This window comes from Eubalaena glacialis, chromosome 7, assembly GCF_028564815.1.
Source record: "Eubalaena glacialis isolate mEubGla1 chromosome 7, mEubGla1.1.hap2.+ XY, whole genome shotgun sequence".
Taxonomy (NCBI): Eukaryota; Metazoa; Chordata; class Mammalia; order Artiodactyla; family Balaenidae; genus Eubalaena; species Eubalaena glacialis.
The window spans coordinates 33,703,127-33,716,876 of NC_083722.1; the positions used below are offsets into that span (position 1 = coordinate 33,703,127).

Sequence of the window (13,750 nt, forward strand, 5' to 3'; positions counted from 1 at the left end):
GCTGAATGACCAAGCAGAATGGATGACAGCGGGGAACTTGGTCTGCTGCTTCTCCTTGAGTACCTTTTTAAGGAGAACATATCGTTTTGTGGAGTGGGTATAACCTGCTCCCTGAATCTTGAGTTGCTTCAGGCTTGCTCCATCCATTGGTCCATCCATCTGTTCTGGATCAGACTTTTCCAGTGTAAATATCTACTAAAAGTTGAGTACTTTGAATATGGGACTGGGGGGCTCCCAGCACTTTTCACTCATAAGCTTACTTACATTACAACAGGCCTCTGAGGCAGATATTACTACCCTATTTTGCAGGCGAGGAATCAGATAATTTCTCCCAGGTCACACAAGAAGTCAGTGGCAGAGGTGGGATTCAGCCCAGGTCTAACTCAAAAGCCCCTATGCTCTCAATCATTCATGCTAAGGCCACCCTAGGTAAAAGGTGATCATATAATTTATTAATCCAATCTGGAATGCTTTTTAAAATTTATTTATTTATTTTTGGCTGCATTGGGTCTTCATTGCTGCGCGGGGGCTTTCTCCAGTTGCGGCGAGCTGGGGCTACTCTTCTTTGCGGTGCGCGGGCTTCTCACTGCAGTGGCTTCTCTTGTTGCGGAGCACGGGCTCTAGGCATGCGGGCTTCAGTAGTTGTGGCACACAGGCTCAGTAGTTGTGGCTCACGGGCTTCGTTGCTCCGCAGCATGTGGGATCTTCTCGGACCAGGGATCGAACCCGTATCCCCTGCATTGGCAGGTGGATTCTTAACCACTGCGCCATCGGGGAAGTCCCTCTGTTTAACATTTGGAGGAACTGCCAAATTGTTTTCCAAAGTGGCCGCACCATTTTACATTCCCATCAGCAGTGTAGGAGGGCTCCAATTTCTCCACATCCTCACCAACACTTGTTATTCCAAACTGGGCACTTTTGAGAGTGAAAGGGTGCACCATTAATAATTATATCAGGACAACCAGTACTAACTGGAACATATTCTACTTAGATACAAAAAGATTAGAAGATTCAATTCCTGATTTCAGGGAACTTTCTGGCCACAGGATGAGTCAAAGCCCCAAAACCCACATACTTGAGTCAATTGAAGAATCAAGCAAAGGTAAATTATTAAGAAGGAAAGCAAAAAAGAAAAAAGGAAAGCAAAGTACATTTTGTTTCCCCCAGGCGACTGTATTTTCTTTAAGAGAAAAGAACTGTCTTATTTGTCCTTGTATTCATGGCCCCAGGAGGATCTTAGCATTTGATAGCGTGTCAATGAAGATCTGTGGAATAAATGAATGAATGAGAGAATAAATGATACAAACACTCTTGGAGGGAATGTTAAAAAAAAAAAGAAAAGAAAGAGTCACCTGGCTTGGATTTGTGAGTTTGGGGGAAACATGGATCTTTTCTAAAAATGTATTTTTTTTGCTCAGTGTTTTAACAACACTAATGACAATTTAAAAAGGAAAAAGTAAATAACCTACAATTAGAGGGATCTTAAACTGGATTTTGCAGGTGTGAATGACTGAACAGAGGTGGAGGAAAGGCCTTCCAAGCAGGGGAGTTGCCTGAGCAGGGAGTCTAGAACCACAGCCATGTCTTTATCCTACAGGAGGTTAACAAATTTGGGGAATAAAAAGATGTGGTACCCACCCCCAGGAGTTTCCAGTCTTTTGGGGAAACAATGAAAACAGTTTGTAACAACCTTTAACTGGTTGTGTGCCCTTGGGCAAGTCAGTTCCCCTCTCTGGGCATCAACAATCCTTTTGTCTCAAAATTTCCCTGAATCTTTCAATCTTACAACCCTGCAAGTTTCCTGAAATTGGTGGGCCAGGAGCTAGGCCTTGAAGGAAGGAGCTAGATTTGGAGAAAGGATGCCAGTGGTGGGTGATAAGGTCCTGAGGTGGGCTGGAGTGCTCCAGCTAAGATAAAATGGGATGGGGTGCCTTGGCCCTCTTGAAGGAGAACTTTAAAAGCCAGGCTGGTTGACTTTTAAATTTGACCTGATAAGCAGGTCCTTGGACTGGAGATGAAAGGCATGTCTGTGAGAGATTAATCTGATGGCTCTGGGCCACGGATCCTGGATCTATCTGGAAGCAGGGTGAAGACCTAGGGCCTGTCAGGGAGGCTTCTGCAATAGTAATGTAGGCCCAGCCTTTCAAAAGAGGGTTTGAGACTCCTTCGGTTAGTCTTATGATACACATGGGTTCCATGGAGTTTCATTTTCCTAACCATAAGTAATTTAAACCATTATTTTTATAATATAACAGTTATGACTGTATTATGGACCACATGCCAAATGTATATATATTTTTAAGGCAGAATATTAGACTTTCAGGTTTGCAGAAGGCAATTTTAAATTATGCAACCAGATTCCTCAGAGAGATGAACTCTCTCTGCTGTCAAGGGGGTTTACTTTGGTGGAAAATTTTGAGAAATTTGCTAAAAGCCTACTGGAGGAATAGGAAGAGTGGGGTCTAAGTGAGCTTCAGAGAATGGTTTTGTTGGGCCAGGTAACTAATTGGATATAGGAAACCCAAGAAAGGAAGAAATCCAAGATGGCTTAAAATCTGAGGACTCTGAAGAAAGATGATGCTATTCATTAAAAAATGTACAAGTTAAGAGATGGGTGGGAAATGATGGTCTGCCTTGAGAACATTGGGCACAGGTGGCCTTGAGAACAAAGGACTGGTTAGGATGGCCATGGAGGAGGAAGCAGTAGCCCTTGGTCTTTCCCTGCCTTTGCTAAGGCCCTCAAAGCTCTGTCCAGTGGCCTGGCATGCTGGGCACTTTGCCTGGTTTATTTTCAGTGTATCACTACTAAATAAGATGTTTACTGTAGGATTTTATTAGATGCCCTATCAGACTAAGAAAGTTTCCATCTATCCCTTCTTTGACAAGAGTTTTTTCATATTGTAAATGGGTGTTGAATTTTATCAAAAACTTTTTTGGCTTCTGTTGATGTGATCATATGATTTTTTTTCCCCTTTAATCTTTTAGTGTGATGAATTATATCGATGTTTTCAAAATAAACTACCGTGCATTAAAAAAATTTTTTTTTTCTATTTCTTTATTTACCTTATTTATTTATTTTGGCTGTGTTGGGTCTTCATTGCTGCACAAGGGCTTTCTCTAGTTGCGGCGAGTGGGGGCTACTCTTCGTTGAGGTGCGCAGGCTTCTCATCGCGGTGGCTTCTATTGTTGTGGAGCACGGGCTCTAGGCGCGCAGGCTTCAGTAGCTGCAGCTCACGGGCTCAGTAGTTGTGGCTTGCGGGCTCTAGAGCGCAGGCTCAGTAGTTGTGGCACACGGGCTTAGTTGCTCCGCGGCATGTGGGATGTTCCCAGACCAGGGCACGAACCCGTGTCCCCTGCATTGGCAGGCGGATTCTCAACCACTGCACCACCAGGGAAGCCCCTACCATGCATTTTTGGTATAAAGTCAATAACATATTGCCCTTTTTATATATTGCTGGAGTCAGTTTGCTAATATCTTGCTTAGGATTTTACATTCATGTTCATAAGTGTAATTTTCTTTTCTCATTTTGTACTTGTTGGGTTTTGGAATCAAAGTTACACTAAAAATGAGTTGAGATGTGAACCCTCTTCTTACATTCTCTGCAAGAGTTTGTATAAGATTGAAATTACTGTTTTCTTGAATGTCTGGTGGAGTTCTTTGCCTGTTTGCTATTGAAGGCTGTCCTATCACGTGGGTGATAGTAGAGAAAGGAACTTTTATTTGGGGAGTGAAAGTAGCTTGAACAATAAGGAAAATATACTATCTCACACATCACAAAAAGCCCAGAGGTAGGTGGTTCCAAGGTTGGTTAATTCAGCCACTCAACAACATCAGGGAGGGAAATTTGTTCTGATCTTTCAGCTGTCATTCTCAGGTGTCAGCTCCTTCTCTCATTATTGCAAGATGGGTGCAGCTACTCTGGGCATCACAGCAACATGGTTAAGAGTGTGGGTTCTGTAGCCAAACCTGGTTTCAGATCCCATAGCTATCTGACGTTAGGTGAATTGCTTAACCTCTCTGTCAGATGGAATGATAGTAGTGCTTTACCTCAGAAGTTTAATGTTATATGGATTAAATGAATTAGTTTTTTTTAACTCTTAGAATAGTGTACATAGTAAGCATCCAATAAATATTAGCACATCTTACTCCATTCTCACCTGAGGCAGAAATGAATCTATTTTTCTCTTGCACTCCACTTACTGAAGCCCCCTTAGTAGACTTACTTCACACCTTATGGCCAGAATATGACAACTGCCCATTCCTAAACCAGCTGTGGAATTATCATGATTTGGTTTGGAAGAATTTAGGTTCAACCTCTGAGACAGGGGAGTGTCGGGCCTCCCCTGAAACAACCATCTGATACCACAACAAAATCTGGGTTCTGTCTGCAAGGCCGAAGTTGGGGTGGTGATAGTGGGGACTTTGGGGGTGGCACAAAGAGGGGCACAGTAGGATTCCCCATCCCTACTTGTTGTCCACAGTATTCCTTGGAATCACTCCTTAGATTTGCCTACCACTTCACAGTTTACTTCATGCTTTTTAACTCGTGCATTATCACATCTGGTCTCAGAACCATTCTCTAAGCAGTTTGGGCTCTTGTTATCCTCTTTTATAGATGGGGAAACAGGCTCCCAGAGTTGAGGTACTTGCTTGGTTCTGTGTTTATAGCTGGTACAGAGCCGGGTCCTGGGACTTAAACTGAGGTCTTCAGATTCAAAACTCTGCCTTTTGGTTTTTTTTTGGCCACATCATGAGGCATGCGGGATCTTAGTCCCTGACCAGGGATCAAACGCATGCCCCCTGCAGTGGAAGCATGGAGTCCTAACCACTGGACCGCCAGGGAATTCCCAAAACTCTGCCCTTTTATTCCTCTTCCATGAATTCCCAACTGTCTGTCATTTACATGCTGTCCTCACAACTGCCACATCCATGTGCCTCCTCTGCTATTGTCTACTTCATATTTTCAAAATTAACAGTTTTTCATTAAATAATGTATCTTAAAAGGAAGCTTGATAGGACTTCCCTGGTGGCGCACTGGTTAAGAATCCACCTGCCAATGCAGGGGACACGTGTTCGAGCCCTGGTCCGGGAAGATCCCACATGCCGCGGAGCAACTAAACCCGTGCGCCACAACTACTGAGCCTGCGCTCTAAAGCCTGTGAGCCATAACTACTGAGCCCACGTGCCACAACTACTGAGCCCACGTGCTGCAACTACAGAAGCCCGCACGCCCGGCGCCCATGCTCCGCAGCAAGAGAAACCGCTGCAATGAGAAGCCCGCGCACCGCAACGAAGAGTAGCCCCCGCTCACCGCAACTAGAGAAAGCCCATGCACAGCAGCGAAGACTGAACACAGCCAAAAACAAATAAATAACATAAATAAATTTTAAAAAATAAAAAAGGAAGCTTGGTAAAGCCCCAGGTTTGATGTTCTGGTACACATACAACTTTCGAATGAGTGCAAAACTGTTAAAAACATTTTTATTCAGGATTAGAACTCCTGCCCTGGCGCCTGCGTTTGAATCCCACCTCTGACGAGGTAGCACACGCTCTCTACCCATATGCCCATGGACCTCACATTTTAGGGTGCAGCAGCCCCCTTCCAAGCCCCAGCCTTGCGACTTTGCCTGATGGCTGTTCTGGCTGTCGGCCCCCGGTGCCATGCCCACCACCACCCAGGAAAGCTGGAAGTGCTGGTGTTTAATTCCAGACCCACCTCCATCCCCAGCAGCCCTCAACCATGGCTGTTAGGAGTTGATGGACAGGTGTCCCTGTTCCCTCGCCTCGCCCCTCAGGAGCAGGTCCCCCAAGGCATGGGCTTTTCATCATCTACCAGAGTTCCCAGAAGGACTGAGTGCCACTACCCCACAGTGGTAACTGACCCAATGATGCATTCTTTACCGGCTTCCTTCCTCTTGGGTCTCATTTCCCCACTCTTTCAGGTGCTTCCTGGAATCACCTCCCAGGTACATTACTTCACTTGAATCCTTGTCTCAGAGTCGGCTTCTGGGGAGCCCAAACTAAGACCACCACTTGCTCGCTGTCTGGTGTTGGGTGTTACCTAACTTCCCTGTGTCTCTCTGTTCCCATCTGTTATAGGAGGGTAATAATAGCACCTGTGCCTCTTAGAGTGAACTGGTAAAGCTCTCAGTGCCTGGCTAAGAGAAGGTGCTTAGCAAGTGGGATCTACTACTATTATTACTACCTAAAATTCCCAACTGTGGGTAGGTGCCCCACAGTTGGGAGCTAAACTTTCTCTGGGTGCCCCCTTCCTGCCTCTCCCCTCTGATGCCCCCACGTACCCTCTGAGCTCCTTCAGTCCCACTTCTTCCACCGTAGGCTGCCTCATGGAATTCAGGTGCCCAGGACCACCCCACCAACACCACTCCCACTGCAGCCCACCCATCCCATCACACACAGATCACCCTGCCTGCCTCTGATGGGGGTTGCAGATGCCCAGGTAAATAAGTCTTCTGTCCTAATGACATCTTGGGATTCTCCATGATGCAGGATCACCATAGTCATCCAGTCCAGACTGGAAGCTCTTAAAACGGAGGCTTCTCATCTCTGACTCGGGTCCAGCATGTTCCAGTAAGTGTGGATTGTTAACGATCACTGCTACCTTTATTGAGCACTTACTATGAGCCTGGGGCTGTTGTAGGTACTTTCTCTGTATTAATCCTTACACCCACCCTATGAGGTATGTGCTGTTACTATCCCCATTTTGCAGATGAGAAGCCTAGGACAGAGAAGTTAAGTAACCTGGCCAAGATCACACAACCGGCAAATGGCAACCTAACTCCAGAGCCTCTCTTACTTTTCATGATGCTAAACTGGTGCAGGGCTATCTCGTGCCTAGAATGAAGAATACTGGCTTCCTTGCTTCCCAGCTGAAAGTCCAAAGACCAGTCGCTCTTTGCCAGGTGTTTTGCTGTAGCAAGTTACCCATCCAAACCTGAGGCCCAGATCTCACCTCACCCTTAGCTGTGGAACAGGAATATCAAACAGGAAGGTCTCATTTATTCAGAACCCTGGCAGCCAGAACAAGGAAGAAAAAGCACATGTGTGAATATATAGGCTGTTTTCTAATTTTATGATAAGGAGAGACTTGACAGGTTCAGGCCAGTACCTGAGGTTTCTGTTCACAAGCAACGTATGGACTAGAGATTGCAAACTGCTCCCTGCCCATCAGATCCAGCCCATAGAGCATGTGTGTGCCTTGGAAACTAAAGGAATTGGATGGCTCCTTACCACAGTGTAGCAAAAGGCTGGGGCTAAGCAGAGCCTCCTGGCTTTGTGGGGGGAACACATGCTGTCCACTGTGCCCAGCCCCACCCCTCCCCACTGGCCCTGTGCTCTAGAGCTCCTCACTGACCACGAGTGAGTTGCCATTTATGATGCAACTTGTGCTGGTGTTTTTCTCACATCCAGTTTGTCTCATTCATGCATTCATTCATTCATGCAAAAAAGATGTTTTGAACACTTACTATGTACCAGGCACCGTTTGGTTTTGGTGGGGTGGTGAGAGAGCGGACAAACTATAAACAGAACATGGAGGTAGAGTATAGTGTATGTTAGTGATTAGTGGTAAGCGGAAAAATAAAGTGGCGAAAGGGCCCAGGGAGAATCAGGGTTGGGGTAGGATGGCCAGAAAAGGCTATATGAGAAATGTGACTGAGTTAAAGCCCAAAGGCAGTGAGGGAGGGGCTTTGGGGACATCGGGGGGCAGAACATTGCAGGCAGATGGAACAGCAAATACAAAGGGGACATGTACACCTGGTATGTTCCAAGAGTAACAAGGAGACCAGTGTGGCCAGAGCAGAGTGAGTGAGAGATAATCACATGAGTGAATGGAGAGCCCTGGGGGGTTGAGACTAGACTGGATGGGGCAAGGGTGGACCAGTGATGCCCATCAGGAGGCCACCACCCCAATCCAAGCAACAGATGATACCGCTTAGGCCAGGGTGGTAGCAGTAGAAATAGAGAAAAGGCAAAGATTGGAGATGTGTTTTGGACATAGAACCAATCAGAAATGGGTGATGTGTTGGATGTGGGAGACCAGTCAGGACAAAGAAGAATTGAATTTGGACCAGGGAGGTAGCAGAGGAAGAGAAGAAAAGAGGGTGGATTCTGGAGATATTTTGAAAGTAGATGTTCCATGCTCTGCTGATGGATGGATGTGGGATTTGAAAGAGCAGAGTCGAGAATGACACCAAGTGTTTTGGCCTGAGCAGTTGGAAGGATGGAGTTGTCATGTGCTGATATGGGGAAGCTGGTGGGAGGAGCAGGTTTGTTGAGGGAAAGCTTAGGATCTCCGTTTTGGAGAAGTTGAGTCTGAAGTTGCCTATTGGACATCCGTGTGGAGTTGCCGAGAAGGCACCCTCCTGTGTAAAACAGAAACAGAAGACAGGTCAACTCACGTGCCCGCTCTGATTTGGTAGCCCTGTCCAGAGTGCTGTGTTGACATTTTTAAAAAATTATTTTTAAAATTATTTATTTATTTATTTGGTTGCGCTGGGTCTTAGTTGCGGCAGGCGGGCTCCTTAGTTGTGACACATGGGCTCCTTAGTTGCGACATGCATGTGGGATCTAGTTCCCGGCCAGGGATCGAACCTGAGCCCCACGCATTGGAGTGCTGAGTCTTAACCACTGCGCCACCAGGGAAGTCCCGGTGTTAACATTTTTTTAAAAAATAAGTTTATTTGTTTGTTTGTTTATTTTTGGCTGCGTTGGGTCTTTGTTGCTGCGCGCGGGTTTTGTCTGGCTGCGTCCAGCGGGGGCTACTCTTTGTTGCAGTGCGTGGGCTTCTCATTGCGGTGGCTTCTCTTGTTGTGGAACACGGGCTCTAGGCGCGCCGGCTTCAGTAGTTGCAGCACGCGGGCTCAGTAGTTGTGGCTCTCAGGCTCTAAAGCACAGGCTCAGTCGTTGTGGTGCACGGGCTTAGTTGCTCCGCGGCATGTGGGATCTTCCCGGACCAGGGCTCGAACCCGTGTCCCCTGCATTGGCAGGCGGATTCTTAACCACTTCACCACCAGGGAAGTCCCCGGTGTTAACATTTTTAAGGCCCATTCAGGCTCAGTGGGAAAGAGTTTCTTGATCAATAGTGAAGCCTGTCTTGGGAGCTGGATAGACAAATAATGGCGAACACTGGGTGTAAGACATTCCACTGTAGAGTGGGAAGAAAATGTGAAAAATTCTATTCTATGTGTTTTTGTCTTACACTTTACATTTTCTTCGTATGTTCTATAATGTACATAATATGTTAGAGTAGCAGGTTTGGACATAGTTTATAAATTAAGTATTCTGTATCCATTGGAAGAGTATGCTCAGTTTTTACTGGGGAATGGATGAACAAAAACTTTTGGAGATTACTGATCTGAAATATTTTACAACAGATGCTGAAAATAGTGACCTGGATTACTGTAAGCCCTGACGTGTCTCCTGAATCCTAAAAAAATAAATGTTGTTCAGTTTGGTTTAATGCTTAATTAAAACAATTGGCTTTCCAAAATGCCAGTGTTATCAGAGACTTTTTTTTTTTTTTTTGGCCACACCGCACGGCATGTGGGATCTTAGTTCCCTCATCAGGGATCAAACCCGTGTCCCCTGCAGTGGAAGCACAGATTCTTAACCATTGGACCACCAGGGAAGTCCATCAAAGACTTTTTTAAAAAAGGGTGAGGAACTATTCTAGAGTAAAGGAGATTAAAGAGGTAACAATGCAAACACGATCCTCGAATGGAGAATGGATCTCGGGTTGAGAAAGCAAAAAGCTATGAAAGGCTATTACTGGAACAACTGGGGACCTTTGTATGTAGATTGTTTGTGGTATTGTATTAGTATGCAATTTCTAATTGGGATCATTGTTTCATGGTTACTGGGAGACTGTTGCATTCTTAGGAGACACAGGCTGAAAAACGTAGGGGTAAGGAATCATGATGTCTGTAATTAGGTCTCAAATAGTTCAGCAAAATACACATAGGAATTTAGGTGAAGGGTGTGTTAGTGGTCACTGTGCTATTCTTGCAGCTTTCCTGTAGTTTTGAAATATTTCCAAGTAAAAATTTGGGGGGAAATAGTATTCATATAAGTCTCTCCAGTTCTCAGAAAACTAGGAATCCGATAAAGGCATGTCAGACCGCTTTTCATATACTGGATTGTTTCATTAACCAGAACACTTGTCGTCTTCATCCTTTCTGAAGCAAAGAATTTGCCAAATCTTTCCCACCACTGCAGTAATCCCTGGCATTTATTTTCCAGGTGCCTCCACATCCATCATATTACATTTATTATCATAAATAGTCCCTATAGATAAAGAAATTTGTGCCTGTAAATTCCACAATCACGATGAACTTTTTTTTTTAATGGCTCACCATATGCCAGGCACTGTTCTGTGTGTTTGACACGAATGAGTGCATTTCATCCTCCCAACCACTCTTAGGGGTGGTATTACTGATAGTTAATTCCAGTAGGGGATTGTAAGTAAAGAAAAAAGTATGGGAGACCCCTGTAAGTTAATAATCACTCAAGAGAGCAGGGTTGCAAAACTGAGCAGCCTTGCTTAGCAACAAAATCCTGCAACATAAGCATGGTTTCATTACTATCATTCTCATTTTCAGAAAAGGAAACTGAGGCACGGAGAGGTGGTATAATTTGCCCAAAGTCACACAGCCAGGGAGGGTGGAGTGACAGAGCAGTGTGGCCCCGGGCCCTGCAGTGTTCACCACCAACCCCCTGACCATGTACTTCACACTGTGAGCTGGATCACCTAAGTTTGCTGGAGCTGCCATTCCAGAAGGAGGGCTTCTGGTCCTCAAATTTTGCTTTTCTCTGAGGGGTTCCGGGTGTATGTTCATAGGAGAAAGGGTACTCCTTGAGAGAGGGAACAACAACAACAGCAAAACTACCATCTTTGAATGCTCATATGGGCCAGGCACAGGCAAGATGCTTTCTGCCTGGTTAGTCCTCAGAACCCCTTTGCGGGGTAGAACTATTATTATCTTCATTGGACAAAAGAGGAAACGGTGGAGCTAGGCTTTGAACACAAGCAGCCTGACCCCGGAGCCTTGCCCCAGCCCCCCACCCAGGCTGCCTTGCCTCTACCTGCCATCTCAATGGGTCTGATGGTAACAGCTACAGAATGTAGCCTGTGGGGTGATGGGCCTCACCCATCACCTTGTTCACCCCCTCAGTTCTCAAATGGGGACATTCCAATGCTGAAGAGGAGGAGGAGTGGGAGAAGGAAGAAGAGGAAGAAAGCATTGCATCCTTCCTCCTTGGGGCTTTTCATCTGGCCTGTGACATTCCATTCCCACCCCTCTAATTTGCCATTTCATTGAGCAACTTTTTCTAATTGAATGCACCTGGGCAGAAACTCCTCCCCATATTGGCCCTGGTCAGTGCTTTGGCTTTTTTTTTCTTCTTTTATGAAAAAAACAAGGGGAGCCCCTATTTCTTTGAGGTGGAGGTGCTTGGTGAAGTTCCCAAGCAGATAAGCCAACCCTCCAGAAACTCTTCTGCCTTGGCGCTGTGTTGAGCTCACCTGCCTCCTTGGAGGACAGCCGGCTTGTAGCTGACCTTGGCCTGGAGGCCCAGGATGACTCTGCTCTGGGCATGGCAGTCCCAGCCAGGGGCGAGGCAGAGGTATCCTTCAAAAGGCCCTGCTCACCAGGAGCCACCTTCCCCAGGGTGCAGGTGTTCCCCTTCCTCAGTAAATCAACAACTAATAAGTCAATTCGCACTCATAAAGGAGCACAAGAGGCAGTAGAATAAAGTAGTTAAGAGCATGAATTCTGCAGCCGGACTCCCTAGGTTGAATCATGTCTCTACCACTTATTAGCTTTGTGACCTTGGGCAAATTATTTAGCCACTCTGAGTATAGGTTTCCCTTTCTGTAAAATGGGGGGAAATAATAATATACTTCTGAAAAAAATAAAAAATACTGGTGATTTACTGTCTCATCAAAGATGCACAATCTTCTTAACAGTCCTACTCAATAATTCTGAAAGTAAAGAAACATCTTCCTTCAGGACAGATCTGGTTTCTGGTTATGTACTTAACTTCAAAAGCTACATTTTTTAGTCCCCCTAAAAGCCCTTTACACTTCAACATCTTTGCCTCCCCATAACTTCATATCTAATCTTTATAATTTTAGATTCATTGTTCTCCTTAACAAAAGAGTGCAATGCAATGATTAGTTAACTAAAGGAACTTCTTGCTTGTATTTTTGAAGAGAGTAGACGACTTGCAAGATCAGACAGGTACACAGCATACATTCACGCTGACACAACAAGAGCTGTTGAATTAAAAAATTTATGCAGATTACTAATAAACCACTTTTCATCTCGCCAGTTGGTAGAGGTGCTTTTTTTTTTTAAAGTAGATATCTAATGTTTGTTCATTAGATTGGTTCAGCCTTTCAGCAGGGAAATTTGGTAATAAGAACTGTATCAAAAGCCTTAGAATGTTTCATAACCTCAGATTGAGAAATTCCACTTCTAGAAATTAATTCACTTCTAGAAATAATCATGAGTGTGCACAAAGATATTACCACAAAAATATTTTACAGTATTATTTCTAATAGAGAAGAACTAGAAACTATCTAAATTGCCAACAATACAGGTTTGGTGAAATACATTATGATATATTCACTCAATGGCATACTAGGAGGTCATTAAAAATATGTTGTAGAATATTTAATGAGATGGAAAATGTGTTGACAGTATACTTTTTAGTGAAAAAAAAACAGCTTACAAAACTGCAGAATGATCTCATTTTTAAAAATATATGTGTTTATTCAGAGAATAATTTTAGAAAAATAAACATTGACATTTTAAAGGGTTATCTGGATGGTGCAATTGTGAGTAATTATTATTTCCTTTTTTGTGTGACTTATCAGTATTTTCTAAGTTTTCTACAATGCAGGTGAATATTTCCATGATAAGAAAACAACAAAAAATTATTATATAAAAAAGAACAATTCATTGAGAAAATGCTTAACGCAGAGCTTGCCTCTTCTATAGGGTGTCATTTCTCTAGTAACTTGCTTCCTTAGCGTCTCCTCTCCTTGGAGGACCCCAGGAGAGGCAGGGATCCCCAAGGCCTCCTCCCATTTGGAGCATTACTGGAGGCTTGTGGTTTGCCTCCTGGTCATGTGGAATCCAGCTTTGGACAAGCTGCAAAGTCCCAAAGTTTGGGAGGTAGAAGAAATGGCAACTGGAAGATTTTATATAGAGTCTGAGCAAGAAACTCCTCCAAAAAGGAGCTAGTTTTGGACTTCCATGGTGGTGCAGTTGTTAAGGATCCACCTGCCAATGCAGGGGACACAGGTTCGAGCCCTGGTCCAGGAAGATCCCACATGCTGCGGAGCAACTAAGCCCGCGAGCCACAACTACTGAGCCCGCGTGCCTAGAGCCTGTGCTCCGCAACAAGAGAAGCCACCGCAGTGAGAAGCCAGCCCGCTCTCACTGCAACTAGAGGAAGCCCGTGCGCAGCAACAAAGATCCAGCACAGCCAAAAATAGATAAATTTATTAAAAAAAAAAGAAACTGATAAAAAAAATAATATATTGATTAAAAAAAAAAAGGAGCTAGTTTCTCTGCCCATGTTTTCCTCAGACAGAAACTAAGGCCGACTTCAGGGTTTGTCCAAGGCCACACGGCCAACTTAAATGACAAGGTGAGGCCTTGAAGCCATGGCCTTTCCGCCCTGTTGTATTTCTAAAATGTGCTGATTTAGACTATCTCTTCT

The 13,750-nt window shown here is 44.7% G+C and overlaps 1 protein-coding gene across 3 annotated transcripts in view; it reads left to right on the forward strand.

Annotated features, from left to right (window-relative positions):
* CCND3 (cyclin D3) overlaps positions 1–13,750 on the forward strand; it is a 79,937-nt gene that overhangs the window by 58,134 nt on the left and 8,053 nt on the right. The gene's annotated exons all lie outside the window — the stretch shown is intronic.